Here is a 23,631-nt window from a genome sequence, read left to right on the forward strand (position 1 = left end):
TTAAATTATAGTATGAAGGACCTGTAACACAGCATTTTTCAAGATGAAGATTAAAATATTCTGGGCAAATATCCTATGGTAAATATCATTCATTTCTCCAAAATTCAAATCAATAAGACTGTCAAATGGCTTTGGCTGCCTATTTTTTCCCTTGAAATGACCCAGTGTTTTGTGATATGAGTTAAAGAAGCTATCATATAGGAAGTACCTTAATATTTTCTTTTTTAAATTTTTTTTTAAATTTTTATTGTTGGTTGTTCAAAACATTACATAGTTCTTGATATATCATATTTCACACTTTGATTCAAGTGGGTTATGAACTCCCATTTTTACCCCATATACAGATTGCAGAATCACATCAGTTACACATCCATTGATTTACATATTGCCATACTAGTGTCTGTTGTATTCTGCTGCCTTTCCTATCCTCTACTATCCCCCCTCCCCTCCCCTCCCCTCCCCTCTTCTCTCTCTACCCCCTCTACTGTCATTCATTTCTCCCCCTTGTATTATTTTTCCCTTTCCCCTCACTTCCTCTTGTATGTAATTTTGTATAACCCTGAGGGTCTCCTTCCATTTCCATGCAATTTCCCTTCTCTCTCCCTTTCCCTCCCACCTCTCATCCCTGTTTAATATTAATCTTCTTCTCATGCTCTTCATCCCTACTCTGTTCTTAGTTACTCTCCTTATATCAAAGAAGACATTTGGCATTTGTTTTTTAGGGATTGGCTAGCTTCACTTAGCATAATCTGCTCTAATGCCATCCATTTCCCTGCAAATTCTATGATTTTGTCATTTTTTAATGCAGAGTAATACTCCATTGTGTATAAATGCCACATTTTTTTTTTATCCATTCGTCTATTGAAGGGCATCTAGGTTGGTTCCACAGTCTTGCTATTGTGAATTGTGCTGCTATGAACATCAATGTAGCAGTGTCCCTGTAGCATGCTCTTTTTAGGTCTTTAGGGAATAGACCGAGAAGGGGAATAGCTGGGTCAAATGGTGGTTCCATTCCCAGCTTTCCAAGAAATCTCCATACTGCTTTCCAAATTGGCTGCACCAATTTGCAGTCCCACCAGCAATGTACAAGTGTACCCTTTTCCCCACATCCTCGCCAGCACTTGTTGTTTGACTTCATAATGGCTGCCAATCTTACTGGAGTGAGATGGTATCTTAGGGTGGTTTTGATTTGCATTTCTCTGACTGCACCTTAATATTTTCAAGAATTCACTTATTCTTAGTTTCCATAGTTACTTCTGTCAACAATTTGTTTTTAAATCTCCAAGTTGACCTTCTCATCTTCTCTTCTCCCCTCTCATCATGTCCTTACTTAATGTTATATGCATTCTAATTGTGGATAAAATTTATTAGGAAAGCTATGTAAAATGTCCATCATTTGGAGTATGTTAACAAATGTTACTCTCCCTTTCGTCATTTCAGTCTTTCTGTGGCTAAATGTCTGCTGTAGTTCTTATTCCATCTGTCTGAGTACTTCTACTATGGAAAATTTCTCTTCAGATTTGTGACCATTTCCTTGATTGAGGAAGCCACATGTGAACCATCATGACTCTCCCAATCCACTGCATTCTTCTCTCGCAGATTATTTTCCAAAGTCTGGGGAATTAGAAAACAGACATGCACTATAAGTTAGCAACTTAATAGAGAACTATGAGACTTTTGAATTAAACTATTTAGAAAGGTGTCCAGATGCACTGTGTTCTAAACATAAATTTAAAATATTGACTTTGGTAAGTAATGACTTCTTAGAAGTCTTACATCAAGTTTCTACAGAATTAAATTATGTTTATCATATAAATTCATCAGTATTTTCTTTATTCAGCTTGCTTACATATATATACACAGAACCAGGAACTAGTAAGGAGAGTGAATTCATTCTTGAGTAGTCAACATTAATCTTTCCTAATTGTCTTGACAATTAAATTTGAGTGGGTGGAGGTAAGACCACATATTTTCTACCTCTTCTTCTCCTCATTCCTATTCTCACTTTTACATTTACTACAAATTAGTTTTCAAAGTTGTTGCAGTCCTGATATGAGCATATTATTGCACACCCCAATATATTCTGTGAGTCTTTGACAAGAAGGTGTGTTGTGTAGTTTAGTCCTATGAGAAGAATTCACCACTGCCTATATTTGTCATTTTGGATTATTATCCTGATTATAAATACTTTCTACAAAGCATTTTACCTGCCTCTTAAACCAAATTTACATGGTCCAGGCATTTCTACCAGGTATAACATGTTTGAACTATTTTTACTCATGAAAATACAAAGCAACTATGTCAGAAGTGGGGGAATGTACATTTATCAGAGACTCAGGAAACAGGCATATTTTGACGAGTATAGAAATAAATACTGATATTGCTTGAAGAGAATAAAAAGGAAGATTAAACCATACAATAAGAGCAACAGATATGGAAAAATTATCACCAAAAAGAAAAAAAATACCTTGGCTAACAATCAGATTTTCTATATTTGACAGTAATAATCACAAACTTAGGAAATTGTCAACTTCATTATATTTTCAAATTGAATAAATTGAAAGTAGGAGCAGATGATGATCTAAGTTTTAAATTATCCATTAACTATATAGGAAATCATTCTTCCTAGATAATAAATAAAAATAATATCGAATTAATTAAAGTATTCTTATATATAGTTAAGGCTATTAGCTTGACAAATAATTTCTCATTATAAATATCATATTCAAATAGTTAAATCCTGTATATATTTCTACAATATATAACACAATATAAATTATGATAATCTCTAAATCATAGCTGCTTTTTCAATATGCATTATCACTAGGTATTTACATTAATTCTACCTTATAAGTAAATTTTAGTCACAGTTTGCAGTTTTATGAATTTAAAATAGATAAAGTCTTATTTCATGTCACTTATATAATTCATAAAATTAGTTTTTTCAAAAGATAATCCATTATGCAAAGTGTATGGAAATCAGCAAGGTGAAATAATACTCTTTATTTATTTATTTACTTTGGAATCTAGAATTGAACCCAGCGGGTTTAACTACGGAGCCACATCCCTAACTTTTTTTTTTTTTTTTTTTTTTTTAGAGACAGGGTCTTGCTGAGTAACTGAGTTGCTTTGGGCCTCACTAAATTGTTGAGGTTGGCTTTGAACTTGCAATACTCCTTCCTCAGCCTCCCTAGCTGCTGGGATTACAGGTGTGTGCCACTGTGCCTGGCTGACTTGATATATTTTACCGTGACTTTTTTTTGTAGTTATAGATGGACAGAATGCCTTTTTTGTTTATTTTTATATGGTGCAAAGGATAGAACCCAGTGCCTTATATACACATGCTAGGCAAACACTCTGCTACTGAGCTACAGACCCAGCCCACCAAGACTGTTTTAATAGTCTGATATTTATTTCACTTTAAGAAAAATTTTGGCTAGATACATAAAAGGAACATTGGTAATTGGAAAGGGAAAATTATTCTGCAGTATTTTATCTTTGCCTTTTTCAGGTCAACAATTAAATATGGAAAACATTAGTTTAATCATTTTAAAAGAAATGATTGAAAGAAATATTATGCACTGATGAGTGAATCTGACACAACTTTTCTATGCACATATATGAACACACTACAGTGAACCTCAACATCATATATGGCCACAAGAAATTAATTTAAAAATAACTATGGGTAAACTGCAGAGAGATCAGTAGGAGGAAGGGAGCAAGGCTAGGGGGAGGGCAAGGAGAGGTATTGGGGTCTGAATTAGAACAAGATATATTCTATGCTTTTATAATTATGTCAAAATGGATTCTACTGTCATGTATAACTAAAAAGAATCAATAAAATTTAAAAAAAGAAAATTGGGAATTTCCACACAAAAGTCTTACCTGAGTTTGTATAATAGTGTTAAATGCAAAACCTATAAAAGTGAAACATTCATAAAATGCAAATGTACTTAAAATAATAGAGTTTTAATAAATAAATAACATTTAAGATTAAAGGAAAGATGTTACCTGTTATAGCTGTTATAGAGGTCTAAGCAGAAGATTATTTGCAATTTTGTTGTTTTTCATTCTCTTGTCAACATTACTTCGTATTATCACTGGGAACATCAAAGAAACTAAATAAATCCTGGAGCACATGAGTGAATACACGAAAAATAAAAAAAAATGAATACTCCCCATTAGTCTTATTTTATTATGTGTAAAACTTACATATTATCATGTGTTTCACATGTTGATGATCTAATCACCAAAGAGGGAGCTATAGAATAAAGAAAATCTTTCATAACTGGTCATTTGAAATTAAAGAAATAATAAAATAATTAATAGATGCTTATGGTTATAATCCATAAAAGCAAGCCACTGATTACAAAAGGGCTAAAAATTAAAATCAGCATAAATCAAGGTAAGCCTATTCCCATTCCTGTGTTGTGATCACTAGAGAAAAGGCAGAATACTGTTTAAATATATATTAGCAATCTAGTTAGAACTAAACATTTTCTTATTATTTACCTTTTTAATCTCATAAGACTAAGTCCATGGAGAATAATAAAGTTTAGTGATGAATATATATATATTTTATAATATCATCAACATATATTATTTGATGCCTGTAGTTTCTAATTTCAAGTATGCTATTAAAATACACTTAATGGATATATACTTGTAACATCATTGAAATGTTTTCATGTTTAGGAAATCTTTACCCTTTCAGTTATTTCATTCAAATTATGACAAGAAAGTCTAGGTTTTCTTATCTGTATATATAATAGTTTTATGCCCTAAGCTTGAAAAAAGAAGAGAAAAAATGTCTTTAATATCAGGAATTTTTACCAGTATTAATGATTCCCGAATCAAAAGGATCATTAGGAAATATATCCCTCATTTTCTAGGCTCAAAATAAAATTTGTTAGACATGAATTAATAATAAGAGAAGTTTGAAAAATAGAAACAGTGCGTTATTAATGCCATACATGATATAACAATCTTTTTTCTATTTTAAATTTGTCTTCAAAACTCATCTAGTTATTTTCCCAATGCTATTTAAACACTTGAGTTTGGCAACCAGAGTTTATCTTCTGAGACAGTTCTTTGTAAAATTTCAACCAAAACACTGAGCAAAAGCAATCTGTTGATCTTCTGTTTCCTGGTATTTTATTGCATAACTTATTTTGCTCTGAGTTAGATAGGGGAAAGAAACTTATTTCACTTGGTGAACACACAAATTTTGGGATGAATTAAAATTTGTTGTCCTAAACTGGGTGCAGGGACTCAGACCTGTAATCCCAGCAGCTCAGGAGGCTGAGGGAGGAGGATCACAAGTTCAACACCAGCCTTATCAATTTAGCAAGACCTTGTCTCAAAATTTAAAAAAAATAATAAAATAAAAAAGCTGAGGATGTGGCTCAGTGGTGAATAACCCCTGGGCTTAATCCCTGGTTCCAAAATAAAAAATAAAAATAAGTTGATGTCCTAGTCACAATTTTGATAATTCTTTTTCCCCCATCACCAAAAATATGTCTTCATTTCCTCACTGTATTCAACCATATTGCTAACTGCCTTCAGAATTCTCACCAGCATTATGTCATTGCTGGCAAATGTCTTCTCACCCCTGGGTCTTTACACACCTGGCCTATGTTCACAATCTCAGTCTCAATATTCAGGTAACAACTGTGCTGCAGAAGAACCCTGTATTACTTATAGTGCTCACCTTTCAGCTGTTAAGGCGAGGCTAGAGCCACTGACATTGCACATCTGAACTGCCTATTGTGTGCCTCTCTTCCCATGCCTCTAATATTCCCAGGACTTGAAAATTTCTCATTTAAAAGACATTATTCTAAGCTCCCTTGCTTTGAGTTTTGTGGTTAACATCAGGGTACAGTTTTACAGGTAAACTTAGTTTTATTTCATAGTTTGCATTTCATAGAGCAAATCGTGTTATAGAAATATGAGCTATTGAGTCAGAGGCCTGGAACTGACCAGCTGTTGAATAGTTACTTAAACTCTCTCTTTGAAAACTCAGTTTTCAACTGAGATTAAAATTAGCTTGCTTTGTAAAGTTGTGAAATGATTAAATGTGTTATTATATACAAGGAACTTGGAGCAATGCCTGGAGTATAATTAATAGTCTAGAAATTATTTATGTTATTACTTATAGTAAGCAAGTAAAATCTATTCTATGTCCCCTGTCTATCAGGAGAAAAGCAGTGTTCTATACTGCTCTTTGCATTCCAGAAGCCTATGAGTGCATATAGAATAATCTAAGTGCCCTGATAAAAACAACTTTGTTCTGCCAATATGTGCTTTCTAACAATATGTTGTTGAAGAAACAAGGTTAATTGGTGGGCAAAGGGACAGTGGAGGGCAGTGGAATTGTTGCCTGATTTATCAGAATTTCAGCCTCTTGCTGAGCCACTATTACAGAATGAACCTGAACTGTTGTCCTAATTCCTGAAGGGCCTGTGGTGGAATAGAATACACTGAGACTTCAGACTTCTCAGAGCTCAGATCTTTGTGCCCAGATAAAAGCTTAGCTTATATCCTACTCATATCTTCTTACTGCTTTGGCAAATTCCCTCATCCCTCTTGTATGAGTATGAACCCATCAAGCTAATTTTCTATACCTATCTTTATTAAAGCCCTCAGAAATGGCATAGAACAAAAACAAATTAAAAAAAAAAACTTTCTGCGTGGTGAAAAGGTAGTTTACTGTGTGATATGTGGCCCATAGAATGTCCTTCTGAATGCTGGAAATAAACAATTACATTTCTGATCTTGACAGGATAGGGTTAGGCATCAGCTGGACTTCATCAAAGATGGTCACTATCAGATGGAAGGAAAGGGGATTGATGTTCCATATCCTCTCTCTGTGGAAAGAAGATGGCAGACATCTGACTCCAGATCCAAGGTATGGCAGGCCTAGGAACAAAAGGCAGCCTTATTAAGCAAGAACTAGTTTGGCAAGCCCCATAGATTATTTTATCAAAGCCTGTCTGAAAATAGTTGCTGATAGGTGATTTCCCCCGGGAGAATAGGGAGAATAGTTATTGAACTCCATGTAGGGAGGCATATGAACAGTCTAGTAATAGCCATTATCTCCTTGGTCTTCAGTCTCTTCTTATTGTAGATCTTTGACCCCATCATTACCCATCTATTTTTCCTCACATTTTTTATTGGTGCATTATATATAGTTGTACATATGATGTGATTTGTGCCATATTCATCCATGCACAAAATATAAGAATATAATTTGATCAATATCACTCCCCAAAACTTCCCAATCCCTCCCGACCTTCCACCTTTAATTACGTTTCTCTGTTGAACTCCCTTTGATTTTCATGGGATTTTCCCCCAACTTTCATTACCGTTTTCCTCTCTAGCATCTTCATATGAGAGAAAAAATACAACCCTTCCCATTCTGTGTTTGACATATTTCGCTTAACATGATATTTTCTAGTTCCATCCATTTTCCTGAAAAATGACATAATTTCATTTTTATTTATGACTGAATAAAACTCTTGTGTGTGTGTGTGTGTGTATATATATATATATATATATATATATATATATATATATATATAATCACATTTTCTTTATCCATCATCTGTTGATGGATTCTTCCATAGCTTGTTTATAGTTGAATTGTGCTGCTATAAACATGGGTATGATTGTATCACTCTAGCATGATAATTTTAATTCTTTAGGATAAATCCTGAGGAGTGGTATAGCTGGGTCATATGGTGGTTCCATACCTTATATTTTGGAGAACCTCTATACTGATTTCCATAATGGTTATACTAATTTATAATCCAACTGTCAGTGTAAAATATTCATTTTTCTCTATATCCTCTCCACCACTTATTATTTTTTGTAATCTTGATGACTGCCATTCTGATTGGTAGGAGACAAAATTGTAGTGTTTGGTTTGTATATCCTATTTGTTAATTATGTTGAACATTTTCTTATATATTGCTTGGACATTTGTAGTTCTTATTTTGAGAAATATCTGTTTAATTCATTTACTCATTTATTAATTGAGTTATCTGATTTTTTTGGTTTAAAATTATTTGATTTCTTTATATATACTAGATATTCATTCTGTCAGAAGGGTAGTAAATAAATATTTTCTCCCATTCTCTGGATTCTCTCTTCATATTTCTAATTCTTTAATATGCAGAAACATTTTAATCAATGCCATCCCATTTATTATCACTTGGCATGTTTTCCTGAGCTTTAGGGGTTCTATTGAGAAGTCATTGCCTGTGCCTATATGCTGGAGGGTTTACCGTATGTTTTCTTCTAGGAGTTGCAGAGTTTGTTCTAATTCCTATGTCTTTCATCCAGTTTGAGTCTAGTTTCAATCTTCTACATATGGAGAACCAGTTTTCCTAGCACCATTTGTTTAAAAGGCTGTCTGTTCTCCAAAATATGTTTTTGGTAACTTTTTCAAGGATCAGATGGCTGTAGACCATCATTACCCATTTCTGGATCAAAAATAATAATGGCAGGAACAGCAACATCTGTCAAAGAGCCTTGAAACATATTTTAATTTGAGTATACAGTGATTTTTTTAATAACCTGAAAGAAAAACCTACTGTCTCTCAGTAATAATTGAATGATGTCAAATGAACTGATAGACTATTGGGTCTTTCATTTACCTAATGATATATTTATCTAATCATTATATCTGGCTTCTAGAAACTTTTAATCAGATGTGGTCTTAGACTGTCCACATTTGACCAAACCCTGAAAACTATATTTGAGTGGCTGGAAGTGGAATTCCACTACTATGCAATATTTAGTACCAGACAGAATATTTGTGGTCCTGAATTCAGTGCATGTAAGACCATGAAGCAGCCAAGCTACCCCATTACAAGGAAATCCAGGTACTGATATATCATCTCCTTATTTCCTTTCATAGGAAGTATTTTTCCACATTGGGTTAGAGATGTTGGTTGTCAATACTTAACTGAAATTTGAAGGAATTCCTTGGTGTGGCTTGGCACTATGTAGTGGTGCTTCCAAGCATGATAACCTAGAGCAGCCTGTGTCAAGAAAGTTGAGCTACCTTATTCAACTGGCTAGTTTTATTCATTGTTTTCATACTAGGAAACTAAAATCATTAAGTATCCTCTATGTTACATCAGTCAGATTTTGTAAAGGCAAAAAAGCCTGCCCTATCCTGAGAAATTCTGTGGCCTGAGAATTTTGCTGCAGATAAACATGTGCAGCATTTCGTGATTCTAATCTTCACAAGCAGGAGGATGTCTGTTCTGGCTTGTATACTATGAAATTTCTAGGATATTTCTGGAATGGGCTGCACTGCTAAAGTTTAGTTCATAGATAACAGATAATGAGAAGTTGGCCAACAGAAGAGTTTTGAGTCTCTGGCATACAGTTGAGAGAGAAGGAGATTATATAGGGAGAGAATATTCAGTGAGAAGAGAAGAGGAACTCCAACATTTACTACCTGTATGTTCTTAACCCCACCAAGTTTCAATTTTAGCATTGAAATAATGGTACTTCCCATCCATCTTTAGAGTTTAGGAGGAAAGCAATGTGTTGCTAAAGGAGTTCACATAATATGCATAATAGAATGAAAGGGAAATGTTTTCCTTTATCCTGTGCCCCAAATGTTCTGCCAGTATTTTATCTCTTCTTCTGTTTTATGTGCCCTAAGACTGACTGTTGTAAATTAGCACTTGTATAAGAGTGTATTACACAAAATAAATACATAAACACATGAATCAACAATACAAATAATTAAGGGGCTGGGGTTGTGGCTCAGAGGTAGAGCGCTTGCCTACCATGCGTGAGACACCGGGTTCAATCCTCAACACCACATAAAAAAAAATAAAGATATTATGTCCACCTATAACTAAAAAATCAATGTAAAAAATAATTAAAATAATACTTTCAACTGCCACCTTATGTTAAACTACTGTCATTATATTACTTATATTGTGCAGCACAATAGATGGTGGTAAGTGTAACACCCTTGGTTACAGAAGTATTAGCTGGTTTTGAAGCAGCTAGATTAGATTAGTTTTGTATATGTATAAGCTAAACATCTATATTGAAAAGAAAGCTAAGAGAAAGATCATTATAATGTGGCTAAAGTTCTAAGCTTCCTTAATTTTTTTCTTACTCTTCTTCCCATGTTAGTTAAGGTCATGATGTCCCACAAACGTTCTGGAATTATTTTATAAATTATGTTTTTACAAACAATAATCACCCACTTTCTACTGTCTTGCCCATTCCCATTTCACTGACTGAAATTCTCTAAGTTCACCAGTAGATGGCAGTGATTAGCTTTTATGTTGTCCATCTTCATTTTTGAGGAAAGGCCTCTTTGAAAAATCCCAAAGCAGAAAATGGGTAGTTAAAGAATCTGGGCCAAGTTATTTACAGGATTGTACCACCAATATCAGATTATTCTGATTTTCATCAAATTTTAACTGATTTGTTTCACAAAAAGGCACTTTATTTTAAAAAATTATATTTGTTCTTTTTAGTTATACATGACAGTAGAATGTATTTCAACATATGATATATACATGGAGTATAATCTCTCATTTTTGTGGTTGTACATGAATTGGAATTGCCCTGATCGTGTGTTCATATATGAGCATAGAAAAGTTATGTCTGATTCTTTCTACTTTCTTACCCATTACCATTTTCCTCTCTTCCCCAAACTCCAGCCTGTCTAATCAGTGAACCCTCCACTCCCCACCCCACCTATTGTGAGTCAGCATCCACATGTCAGATAGAACATTCAGCTCCAAAGGCACTTTATCTTATTTTTTTTAAGATAGAGTGAGAGAGGGAGGGAGAGAGAGAGAGAGAGAATTTTTTTTTTTAAATATTTATTTTTTAGTTTTCGGCGGACACAACATCTTTGTTTGTATGTGGTGCTGAGGGTCCAACCCGGGCCGCACGCATGCCAGGCGAGCACACTACCACTTGAGCCACATCCCCAGCCCCTCCAAAGGCACTTTAAAACAACACCTAATCAAGTAAAAAATAGGAAAATATGAAACTGTAAATGCTAAAAGATCACAAACAACTATCATTTTTCCTAAAGTATATAAAAACAACAGCATAAATTTACCAAGATGCTAACCACATTTTTTTTTTAGGTAGATCAGTATAAGTGCTTTTGTCCCTCTTATTTCAAATTTTCCATTTTTTTATTTTTTTTATTTATTTTTTTTTTTGTGGGGCTAGGGGAGCAAATTTAGGGCCTTGTGCATGCAAGGCAAGGACTTTACCACTGAGTTATAGTCCCAGCCTCCTATAGGTATATTTTTCATCAATAATTATAGTCTGCATTATCATTTTCAATAGCTATATAGGATTTTTTTAAAATTTTTTATTGTTGGCTGTTCAAAACATTACATAGTTCTTGATATATCATATTTCACACTTTGATTCAAGTGGGTTATCAGCTCCCATTTTTACCCCATATACAGATTGCAGGATCACATCAGTTACACATCCATTGATTTACATATTGCCATACTAGTGTCTGTTGTGTTCTGCTGCCTTTCCTATCCTCTACTATCCCCCCTCCCCTCCCCTCCCCTCCCCTCCCCTCTTCTCTCTCTGCCCCCTCTACTGACATTCATTTGTCCCCCTTGTATTATTTTTCCCTTTCCCCTCACTTCCTCTTGTATGTACTTTTGTATAACTCTGAGGGTCTCCTCCTTTGCTTTCTTCAAATATACATGATAAGGGAAAGAACTTCAAAAATGAAAAGAAGCATAAGAGACAATGTTGCTCAACTCTATACAGATAAACTTTAAAAAAATGACTTAAATAATTGTCCTCTGAAAACACAGTGAATTTAACAGACTGATTTTTCTGGAACTATACACACACATGCACATACACAAAAATATAGCACTAGGCTAGCAATTTCGCGGAGGAATTCTAATGATATTTAAACTGTTTCAGATCAAAAAGAATGTAACTTCTGAATTTTTAATGAAATGACTATAGCATTAGTACAAAAACAAAAAATGCATTTAAAAATAAAACTGTAATTTTGTCAAAATGGACTCTTCTGTCATGTATAAATCAAAGAACCAATAAATAAATAAATACATCTGTAGACCAGTCTCTTCAACTCTTCAATGAGTATACATGCTAAATCCTGAATAAAATATTAGCTACCAGTATCTAGTGGCACATAAACAGTAACTTGTCATGACTAAATAGTATTATTCCAGAAATGAAAGTCTATATGATTCTTCATGTTAATAGATGAGGTGAAAAGTTTTATTATTATCCCAACAAATATCAAAAAGGTATTGACAAAAATTAATATACATTCATGGAAGGAGGCACTTGATAAAAGAAAAATGGATAAATGCTTCCTTGACTTAATAAAATGTATCTTTCTCAACTCTAAAATTCTCAAAGTTCATAAAAAACATAGACATGATCTCTCTAAAGTAAGGACCAAGACAAGGATGCCCACCACACACCATTATTATCTAACATGATTTTTGGTATCAACCAATACAATTAGGCAAAATAAAGACATTAAACTTAAGTAATTACATAGATGAAGTCAAAACTATCATTACTTGTGGGTAGTAAAATCATGTATGTTAGAAAAATCAATACAATCGTGTATAGAATTACTAGGTTTGACATGTACAAAAATAAGTTAAAAAATAGAAACTACTCCATTCATTAATAGCAGTAAAAATGATGAAATAGTGACCTGATGGGCACTGGGAAACTCTGTGACTTGATGAGGAAAAAAACAACTAAACTCGAGCAAAGGAGATCCTAAGAAGCCTAGAGGCAAAATGCTATCATATGCATTCTTTGTGCAAACTTGCCGGGAGGAGCACAAGAAGAAGAACCCAGATGCTTCAGTCAACTTCTCAAGAGTTTTCTAAGAAGTGCTCAGAAATGTGGAAGACCATGTTTGCTAAAGAGAAAGGAAAACTTGAAGACATGGCAAAGGCGAACAAGGCCCATTAAGAAAGAGAAATTAAAAGCTGTATACCTACTAAAGGGGAATCAAAAAAGAAGTTCGAGGATCCCAATGTACTCAAGAGGTCTCCAATGCCTTCTTCTTGTTGTTCTTAGTATTGTCCCAAAATGAAAGGAGAACATCCTGGCCTATCCATTAATAATGTTGTAAAGAAACTGGGAGAGATATGAAATAACACTGCTGCAGATGATAAGCAGCCTTATGAAAAGAAAGCTGCCAAGCTGAAGGAAAAATATGAAAAGGATATTGTTTAGTTGGCTGCCGTGTGCTCAGTGAGGCAGCAGCAAAGCTCAGTTCCCCCAAAATAATAAAAGCAAGAAAAGGAAACCCAATAAGGCCAGTGATTTCAGCAATGTGGTAAACTGGCCAACACCAAGAGAATTAGTGAGTACTGGATAAAAACTTTCTGCAGTCTCAGAGTGTTGTCAGGCAAGGAAATAAGAAGCCACAAATTAGGAAAGAAAAAGAAGAGAAGGTGTAAAGAGGAGTAACGATGAGAGCAAAGAAAACTGGGAAACAAAATTAGACAGTCTTGTTGAAAATGTCACTGAGGATGAGGCCCAAACAGTCAACAAAAGAGAGCCAATAAACACAAGTGGGTACCACTGCACTTAGATGATGTAAGGCCAGAGAGTCATGAGAGACCTGTATCCTGGAACAGCTGTCGATGTCACTAAAGCAAATAAATCATTCCATAATAACAGGAGAAACAAAACATGAAGTTGGAGACAGAGAATAAAGAGATGATCAGGATGAAGTATCCAGTGTAAGGAGTGAAGGGGGGTGATATCCTAGGTTCCTTCAGAGGCCAAGGAAGAGGACAAGGCAGAGGAAACCCTCCAGTGAATTTTGATTATTTGTATGGTACTGACAACATGGTGAAAGGAAGGATCAGCCATTTCAAAATAGAAATTAACATCAATATGATGTATTACTATGATGATGGTACAGGTGTACAGTGTATCCTATGGAAGAATCATTGCTTAAAGTGTATATTGAGCATCAAGTTGAATATTACTTCAATATAGAAAACTTGGAATGTGACTTATTTCTTTGGAGAAAGATGGATGAGGAAGGTTTTTTTGGCTGGTTTCCCTAATTGCTGGATTTCACCAAGTTCAGGCTCTCACCACATACCTTAATCTCATTTTAGAGGCCTTAAACAACAGCACAGAAGCAGAAGTTGTGAATGAGAAAATGAGCAAAATATAGAACCAGAAAAATAGTCAATCCTGGGCTCTCCTCCCAGAAGTGTGCCACAAACAGTCTCCTCTTGGCTGATTGATTGTCGGGAGTTTGTGCCAGGCCAAGCAAGTCAGGGTGATGATCTAGTGAAGCCCTGGACGTCATCTAATGGGAATGTGCAGTGGAACAGATGACTCACTGAAATGCATTGTAAATACTGGACCAAACCATGCTGCATATGAGTTCGTCCACTGCCAACCCCTGGGCAGCACAACGGTGGAGATAACCACCTCTGCCATAACGCGAGACAGAGCCAAGGGCTGCTGCTCACATTCCAGTGACTGCTTGCCCCAGCTGGACTTAGGCTGTATGGCTACTTTTATTTGCAGGGGAAGCTAATTATTATCATTGTGGAAATACTGCAAGGTTCTGTCTTTTGTTTCCAGGCATATGTACTTGCATCCAGGTGAATAAAACAGAGAAAGAAAGAGAGGACTGCCTAGAGTTTCCCAGCTTTCCAAGCCCTTGGCTCTTGATCTGCCCTTTGCTCTGGTGAATATTGCATAATTCACATGTTAAGATGTTTCACATAGATTCTAAGATTTATTAATGTAGACATTTAAGGGGTAAGAAATTGAAGAAATAAACAAGGTTTTTTCCATTACTCTTTAAAATGTATTTTTGTTATATCAGTATAAGTCCTGCCCAATGGAAAAACATTAATGATGACAACTTCACAGAAATTTTTATCTCATATTTCTTTGTCAGTCCCAACAAGCAACACAGGCAAGTGTTTTAAAAGCTGAAGAAATGCAGGGGCTAGGGTTGTGGCTCAATGGTACAGCACTCGCCTGGCATGTGCAGGAGCCTGGGTTTGATCCTCAGCACCACATATAAATAAATAAGTGAAATAAAGGTATTGTGTCCAACTACAACTAAAAAATAAATATTTTTTAAAAAGCTGAAGAAATGTGACTTGTTTATTTGCTTGTTTTTTTTTAAAGATATAATGGCTGATTATAAAAGTTAGATATATTTATTGTGTAAACTTGGGTCAAAGATGACATTTTAACCAGCTTATGAACAATCATGGGTAAGTTGGATAATATAGAAAATACTTTTTCCACAGGATAGTTATTTTGGTCAGTCAAGTTGGTGATGCCCATCCATTAACCACTTGTGTATTATTAATAAAATTATAAGAATAAAATCATAAAAAAAGAAAAAAGATATTGCTGCCTATTGAGCTAAAGGAAAACCTGATGAAGCAAAAAAAGGGAGTTTTCAACACTGACAAAAGCAAGAAAAAGAAGGGAGAGAAGGAAGATGAGGAAGATGAAGAGGATGAGCAGGAAGAAGAAGATGAAGAAGATGATGAGTGAGTTGGTTCTAGTGCAGTTTTTTTTTCTTTCCTATAAAGCATTTAACCCCCCTGTACAAAAGTCACTCCTTTTAAATAAAAAATTGAAATGAAAGGCTATTTAAGTTTTGTTTTTAAACTGTACAGTGTATTTTTTTGTATAGTTAACACACTACCGAATGTGTCTTTAGATTGCCACATTAACTAGTGGTATTCTCAATAACCTTGCCTGGTACAGTATGGGGGTTGTAAACTGGCATGGAAATCATTAAATTAAAGTATATTCTTGTTGGTGCACAGCATAAATTAGTTATACGTGGGAATGATAGTTTTTCATCTTCAGTAGTCTCTGATGCAGCTTATCTGAAATAATTGTTGTCCTGTTAACTGAATACAATTCTAATCACAAAAAAAATTATTGACATTCTGAATGCTTCTAAGTAAATACAATTTTTATTAGAAAAAATGATGAAATAACTAAGAATATACTTAATAATAAATTTATAATACCTATGTGAATAAAACTTTTAAAAGGTTTTTATTAGTACATTATAGTTATGGTATTGGCATTAATGTTGACATAATAAAACATAAACAGAAAAAAATTTGCTTCACTTCATTCCCCAGCACTTCTCTTCTCCCCACTTTCTTCCCTTCTTCTGTTCCCCTTCCTTTACTTTACTATTTCTTCTATTTATTTATAGTTTTTTGAATGGGTGCTTTATAAATATACATAGAGGTTAAATTCACTGTGGTATATTCACATATGAACATAGCATGATGTGGTCAATTTCATTCTGCACTTCCTCCCATTTCCCATACCTCCTCCCTTGCCTTCTATCCCCTTCCTCTACTTCACTGACCTCCCTTCTATTTTCATGGGATCCATCCAATTTCCCCTTATTTTGCTCTAACTTCTGCATATACAAGAAAACATTTGACCCTTTACTTTATGAATCTGACTTATTTCACTTAGCATGATGTTCTCCAGTTCCATTAATTCACCAGCTCGTGCTGTACGTTCAGTACTCCTTATGGCTAAGTAAAGCTCCATTTTGTGTGTGTGTGTGTGTGTGTGTATCACACTTTCTTTATCTAGTCATCTGTTGGCAGGCACTGAGCTTGTTCCATAACTTGGCTATTGTGAATTATGCTGCTATAAATACTGATATGCTTGTATCATTATAGTATGCTAATTTAGTTCTTTTGGATAAATACCAAGGAGTGGGATATCTGGGTCACATGATGGTTCCATTTTTAGTCTTTTTTATCTTTAAATGTGTTGTATTTCGTGGCATATAAAATCTCTTTTATATATAAGGAGTTCATATTTAAATTTTATCATTTCTTTCATGTACCTATTTAATTCATAATTCTTTTTTATTTTTTTCATTTGTTCTAATTAGTTATACATGATAGCAGAATGCATTTTTGATTCATTGTAAACTAATGGAGCACAACTTTTCATTACTCTGGTTGTAACAATGTAGAGTCATACCCATATGCAGTCATACATGTACCTAGGGTAATGGTGTTCATCTCATTCCACCATCGTTCCTGCCCTCATGCCCCAACCCCTTCATCCAACCAAATTTCCTCTATTCTCCCCACAACCCTCCCCCATTATTGATCAGCATCCACTTATCAGAGAGAACATTTGGCCTTCCTTTGGTTTTGAGGGGTTGGCTTCCTTCACTTAGCATGATATTCTCCAAATCCATCCATTTTATTCTCTTTTAATGTTGAGTAATATTTCATTGTGTATATGTACCACGTTTCTTTTGAGGAAGAGTAGAACAGCCACTACTTTACAAAGTGGTTCTACTAGTTTGCAGTCCCACCAACACTATATGAGTGAAACTTTTAATGCACATCCTAGCCATCATTTGTTATACTTTGTATTCTTGATGATTGCCATTTCAACTGGAGTGAGATAAAATCTTAGCATAGTTTTATTTTGAATTTCCCTGATTTCTAGGGTTGGTGAACATTTTTTCATATATTTGTTGGCCATTTTTATTTCTTCTTTTGAGAAGTGTCTGCTAAGTTCCTTTGCCCATTTATCAATTTTTTTTATGTTTTTAGTTCTTCATAAATTCTGCATAATAATCCCCTATCTGAGAAGGAGCACACAAAGGTGTCCCATTCTATAGCCTCTCTTGTTTCCTTTGCTGTGCATAAAGCTTTGTAATTTAATGTTGTCACATTAAATTATTGATTCTTGGTTTTATTTTTTGAGCTTAAGGGTCCTGTAAATGAAGTCAATGCCTGCACAAATATGTTGGATTGTTGAACCTGTATTTTCTTCTAGCAGTTACGAAGTTTCTTATCTATTTCATAGGTCTTTGATCCAGTTTGAGTTGACTTTCATGCAGAGGTAAAGTTAGGGATCTAGATTCAGACTTCTACATATGGATATCCAGTTTTCCTGGCACCATATTTTCTTTTTAAAAAAATATTTTATTTTTTTAGTTGTAGATGTACACAAAACCTTTATTTTATTTATTTTTATGTGGTGCTGAGGATCGAACCCAAGGCCTCACATGTGTTAGGCAAGCACTCTACCACTGAGCCACAACCCCAGCACCCCCCCAACACCACTTTTTCAAAAGATATATAAGGCTCTCCTTCTTCCAGCCTATGCTCTGGGGACCATTGTCAAGTATCAGGTGACTGTACCTATGTGGATTTGTCTCTGTATCTTCTTTCCTATTCCATTGGTCTTTATATCTACTTTTACACCAATACCACACTGTTTTTGTTACTCTAGCTCTGTAGTACAATTTGAAATTAAGTATTGTGATGCCACTGGCATCATAGTGTTTACAATGTTGAGGTAAGTTCCCTCTATCTCTAGATTTTCAAGCATTTTATCATGAATGAGTGCTGAATTTTGTCAAATTCTTTTTCTGCATCTATTAAGATAATCATGTGATTCTTGTCTTTAACTCTGTGTGGAGAATTGCATTTATTGATTTGCATATGTTGAACCAACCTTGGATCTTTGGGGTGAAACTCACTGGATCATGGTGTACTATCTTTTGAATGTGGTTTGCCAAAATTTTATTAAGGACTTTTTGTGTCAATGTTCATCAGGGATATTGGTCTGAAGTTATCTTTCCTTGATGTGTCTTTATCTGCTTTTGGTATCAGGGTTATACTGGCTTCATAGAATAAAGTTGGGAGTGTTCCCTCTCAAATATCCCACTCCATGTATATCTTCTTGTGTTCCCAGTATCATCAAAGCATTCAGAGAAGATACTGAGCCCTATTAACTGAAATGATTGCATAGCAGAGCTGCTTACTAGTAAATCTTAGGGGGGGGAAGTTTTTAAAAATGTTCTCTACAGTTCTTATAATCTCGTTATAAAATTGAAGGAATTTCCTGGAATAGGTTGAAATATTAGTTATTATAAAGATATATGAATTATTATTATACTACATAGGGGCTAAAAAGGTGAGAAAATTTAGACAAAGGAACAAAAAAGAAAGAGAAAAGAATAATACGAATGAAGGTAAAAAGAACAAAAAGATGGGTGGATGCATTTGAGGCAGAAGCAAGTAATGCAAAAGAGGAATAAGTGTAAACCTGAGCTATGAAAATAAAGAGAATGATTCCAGTTAAAGCTTTAAAATATTTGAAGAAATTCAATAAAATGGATTGAGGGTACAATAGCAAATAATAGAACATCTATCAATTCAATATGAAAAGTATTGAATTATGAAAAGTATTGATCTTCCACATTGAATATTGATAGGATGTCAATATTCATAGAGAATATTGATAAAGATCTCCATCAATTTCAATATGTAAGGTCAAATTGATGTTAGAGCTATTTAAGATAATTCATGCTGAGATAAAGAAATATTTTATTTAGTCTTCCTAGTTTGAATTTCATCAGTATTTGGGGCCTTTAGAAGATGTCTACTACTCTTCAGCTTTACCTCTATGTTTCCCTGGGTATGGCTGTAGTTATCACACCAGCTCACCTCTGATACCATTCTTGGAGCCCCCCGCCAGTTCTTGTGTTTAGGTACCTACCAACTTTCTGTTGGATCAGTGGAGAGGGTCCCTGTGACTCAGCAGTCCAGTTTTTCCCTCTTAGCGGGTGCAGGCTTGTGTGGCCTCCTGAAGAAAAGCTTCAAGTATTCAGCATTATCAAATTCATAATGGGGTATTCTGTGTACTAGTTCAGAGTTTGCAGGGTATGGTGGTCAAAGGTAGAGGAAATATAATCTGTTTCATGTAGTGCTGTGTGGCCTGCGGGGAGGGTAGGACTGCTGCCTTCTCTAGAGTGCACAGGTTTCAGGTCAGTGGATTTGTATCTTGGCAAATACAAATGGGTTGTAGTTTGTGCTCATGAGGTACCACCTTGTAAAGCCCTTTGAGGTTTGTACGACCATTGTGTATGTGTGAAGTTCTCTGTTGGCTGCTTAGAGTTATCTTTAGGAATTTGCTTCTGTAGATCTCTGCAACTGAATGATAATTGAGTTAACTGGCAACTTTGGGATGTGCAGCTGTGGATTCTCCTAGAGCTGCTGAAGCATAGGAGGTACTTCCCTGATTGTCATGGTTTTCTGGCCAGGAAGTACTTGTGAAATGCATTTATTTTCTAACAATTGGAGCAATCAATAGTTAAGTAGATTGTTCCAGTGAGGGTGTGCTCAATTCCAAACTGGAATTATTGCAGAAAAGGCTAAAATGAGATAGAAGGATCATCTTCGGGTAAAAGAGAAGACTAGATGATAACTAATATTCTGATAGTCTACTTAAGAATCTATATCCATTTCAGCATATTATACTTTAAATTTGCTTCAATTTCATATTTGAAGACCAAAAGAGTTTGTGTATGCGTGTTTTTTACTCTTTTTATCAGTATATTAAATGCCAAGGTTATTTTTTCAAACACATTTTTTAAATAAATAACTCTCAGTTTACTGAGGCTTATCTGCTGAGCTCTACCCAGTCACCCTACTTTGTGAGAGCTCCACACAGATTGTCCTTGTCAATTTGACATTAATTCCTGGAAAGTCCAGCATCAAATAGTAGCCTGGAAGAAACTTTAGAGACCAACTATTCAATATCACTTTCTCTAACCACACTGGTGCCCTAAATTTTAAAAGTGCTTTTGTTGTGGAAATTTGTCAAGTGTTTTTGAAAGTCTAAACTGGTTTTAACCATTTCAAATCCCTTACTCAAAATGTTCAGGAAAAACCCTACTTGATTTAGTCACCTTGTTTCTCAGAGAAATCATGATATGTTTACCATGTAGTTTATGTATTCTTAAACATTTGATGATCTTTATTAAATCTATCGTCTTACCCACCATAATTGGATTCTATCCTTACGGGTTGGAATTAACCTAGCAGTCATTTATAACAAAATATAACATTTATTGGCCATTTATTTCATAATTTTAACTTTGAGCTCCTTCAAATTTTTAGGAGGTACTCTTCAGTCCTTAATATTTTGTAAATATTGACCAATGATTTTAAATAGAATTTGTTGCCGTAATGAAAACAATCTATAAATCATTGTCCAGTATGTTAATAATTACCCACAAGTGGCTCTTGTGGGCTTGGAATGTAGCTAGTGTAATGTTAGTGTAATGATTCATCTGTGTTTTTTAATGCTTATATTTTATTTTAATTAATTTATTTTTATATGCAGATAGTCACATGTGGCTAGTTGCTATCATTTTGGGTAGAACAAATATAGACCCATCCTAATCATTTAAAATAATTTATTCAATACCTCTGGTCTTTCTGATTTAATAGATACTTTGAGACAGGTGCTATTCTTTTAAAATGTTTTATTAATGTATTATAATTATACATAATAGCAGAGTTCATTTTGACATAATTATACATGAACGGAATGTAACTTGCTTCATTTTAGTCCCCAGTACTTCCTCATTCCTTCCCCTTCTCACTCCCCCTGTTCCCCTTCCTCCACTCTATGGTCTTCTGGTATTCTTTCTATTTATTTATAGTTTTTTTAAAATTGGTACTTTATAGATATACATAAAGGTGGAATTCACTGTGGTATATTCATATATGTGCATAGATAATTTGGTCAATTTCATTCCTCAGTTCTTCCCTTTCCCATCTCCCTTCCCTCCCCATCAATTCCCTTCCTCTAGTTCACTGATCTTCTTTCTATTCTTATGGGATTCCCCCTTTCACATTTATTTTACTCTAGCTTCTACATATGAGAGAAATATTTGACTCTTTCTCAGTGTGGCTTATTTTTCTTAGCATGATGTTCTCCAGTTCCATCTATTTACCGTTCCACTTCCTTGGTATTTATGGAAAAGAACTAAAATAAGCATAGTATAGATCACTACACTATGGCACATCATTGTTTATAGTAGTGCAATTCACAATAGCCATTTATGGATCCAGCCCAGCTGTTTGTCAACAGATGAATGGATAAAGTGCTATTCTTAATACTTTCCTCAGTAAAAACCAATGAAAATAATTTATGTAGTCTATTTTATAATCTTATTTCTTTGGGTAGTTTTTGTATTTGGCTTTTAATTTCCCTATGTTTGTTATAGTATAAAAACTCTGAGTTTGGAAGCATGTGATCAGAGTCTAAGATTCAATGGTTCCATTAACTTTTTTTTTCACTTATTGAATTATTAAATACAAATTTGTGAATCATGGTCATTGAATAGCTGCAATGCGTTCTTTAAGTCATCCCTCAATATCCATTAGCCTTTACTCTGAGGTAGGTATTATGGGATATAATATGAGTTAGGTAAGGGAGTAAAGAAGAAATAACATCTTCCTAGGCATAGAATATCTATAACACAGGATTTTTATTTTAATTTTCATGACTTCTCTGCATGGTCTTATTGCCCTATTTTTAAAAATGAGGTAATCAACAATAAGTAACAACACAGGACCATAAGACTAAGCAACAAAGTCAGAATTCAAAACCAGGTATTTTTCTAAGTTCAATCTTCCTTCCAGTAAACCTTCAGTTACCTACTGAAAAATTAAAATAAAAAACAGTAATACATAGCATAGGTTGATAATGCATGTGCCAAGACATATGCTAGGTACTTTACATATATTTTATTGTAATTCTCACAACAACTTTTTGAGTTTCATAGGTAAGAAATTATAAAACAGGGCTGGAGTTGTGGCTCAGCGGTAGAGCGATCCCCTTGCACATGCAAGACCTGGGTTCGATCCTCAACACCACATAAAAATAAATAAGTGAAATAAAGGTATTGTGTCCAACTACAACTAAAAAATAAATATTTTTAAAAAGAAATTATAAAACACAGGTTAAACTAAATTAGTAGGGTCAAAGGCTCTAGGGAAATCAAGGAGAATTTAATAAGTAAACTCTTCTAACACTCTCATTTTTCTTTAAGTATGGTTATTGACTGATTTGAGAACCACTTTACATTTCAATTTAAAAATATAACTTTATTATCCATCATGTACAAATATTATACTAGGCTGAGAGTAAGTATGCAGATTGGAAAGATATGTAAAACAAGATTTTTGTCTTCAAAAGCTTTTTGTTTTTCTATTTTCTTCATTGTTCTTTCCTTTCCCTATTTATATTAAATATAATTTATCTAAGAATGTTCAAAATGAAAGCCAAATTAGTGATATGCAATTTTCATTTATTACCAATCTGATTCCTGATTCTAGGTGTATTATTGTTATTATTTAAATATTTTTTAGTTGTAGTTGGACACAATACCTGTATTTTATTCATATATTTTTATGTGGTGCTGAGAATCAAACCCAGGGTCTCGCATGTGCAAGGCAAGCGCTCTACTGCTGAGCCACAACCCCACCCCATATTATTATTTTATCATAGTAGGCAGGGCCAGGAGAGAAGGTGCTTGAGGTTGTTAGACTGTTACACTCAAAATTATTGTGAAGCAAGAGACTACTTCCTCTTTGCAAGTCTCTGATCCAGTTTCTCCTATCTTAGGTATTCTACCTTGTTTCACCAATTTCATTATCCTCCTTCCAGATTCTGAATTTTTTATCATAATGTTAAAAAATGTGATTGTATATACTTGGGGGATGCTTATATTAAATC

General features: G+C 34.4%; 1 protein-coding gene and 2 pseudogenes across 1 annotated transcript in view; all 3 read left to right on the plus strand.

Moving 5' to 3' along the window:
- Nucleotides 1–23,631, plus strand: part of LOC139703139 (uncharacterized) — a 73,669-nt gene that overhangs the window by 21,097 nt on the left and 28,941 nt on the right. The gene's annotated exons all lie outside the window — the stretch shown is intronic.
- LOC114090038 (high mobility group protein B1-like) lies at nt 8,851–15,579 on the plus strand (annotated as a pseudogene).
- Nucleotides 13,266–14,391, plus strand: LOC114091003 (la-related protein 1B-like; annotated as a pseudogene).

Source organism: Marmota flaviventris, chromosome X (genome assembly GCF_047511675.1).
Source record: "Marmota flaviventris isolate mMarFla1 chromosome X, mMarFla1.hap1, whole genome shotgun sequence".
Lineage (NCBI taxonomy): Eukaryota > Metazoa > Chordata > Mammalia > Rodentia > Sciuridae > Marmota > Marmota flaviventris.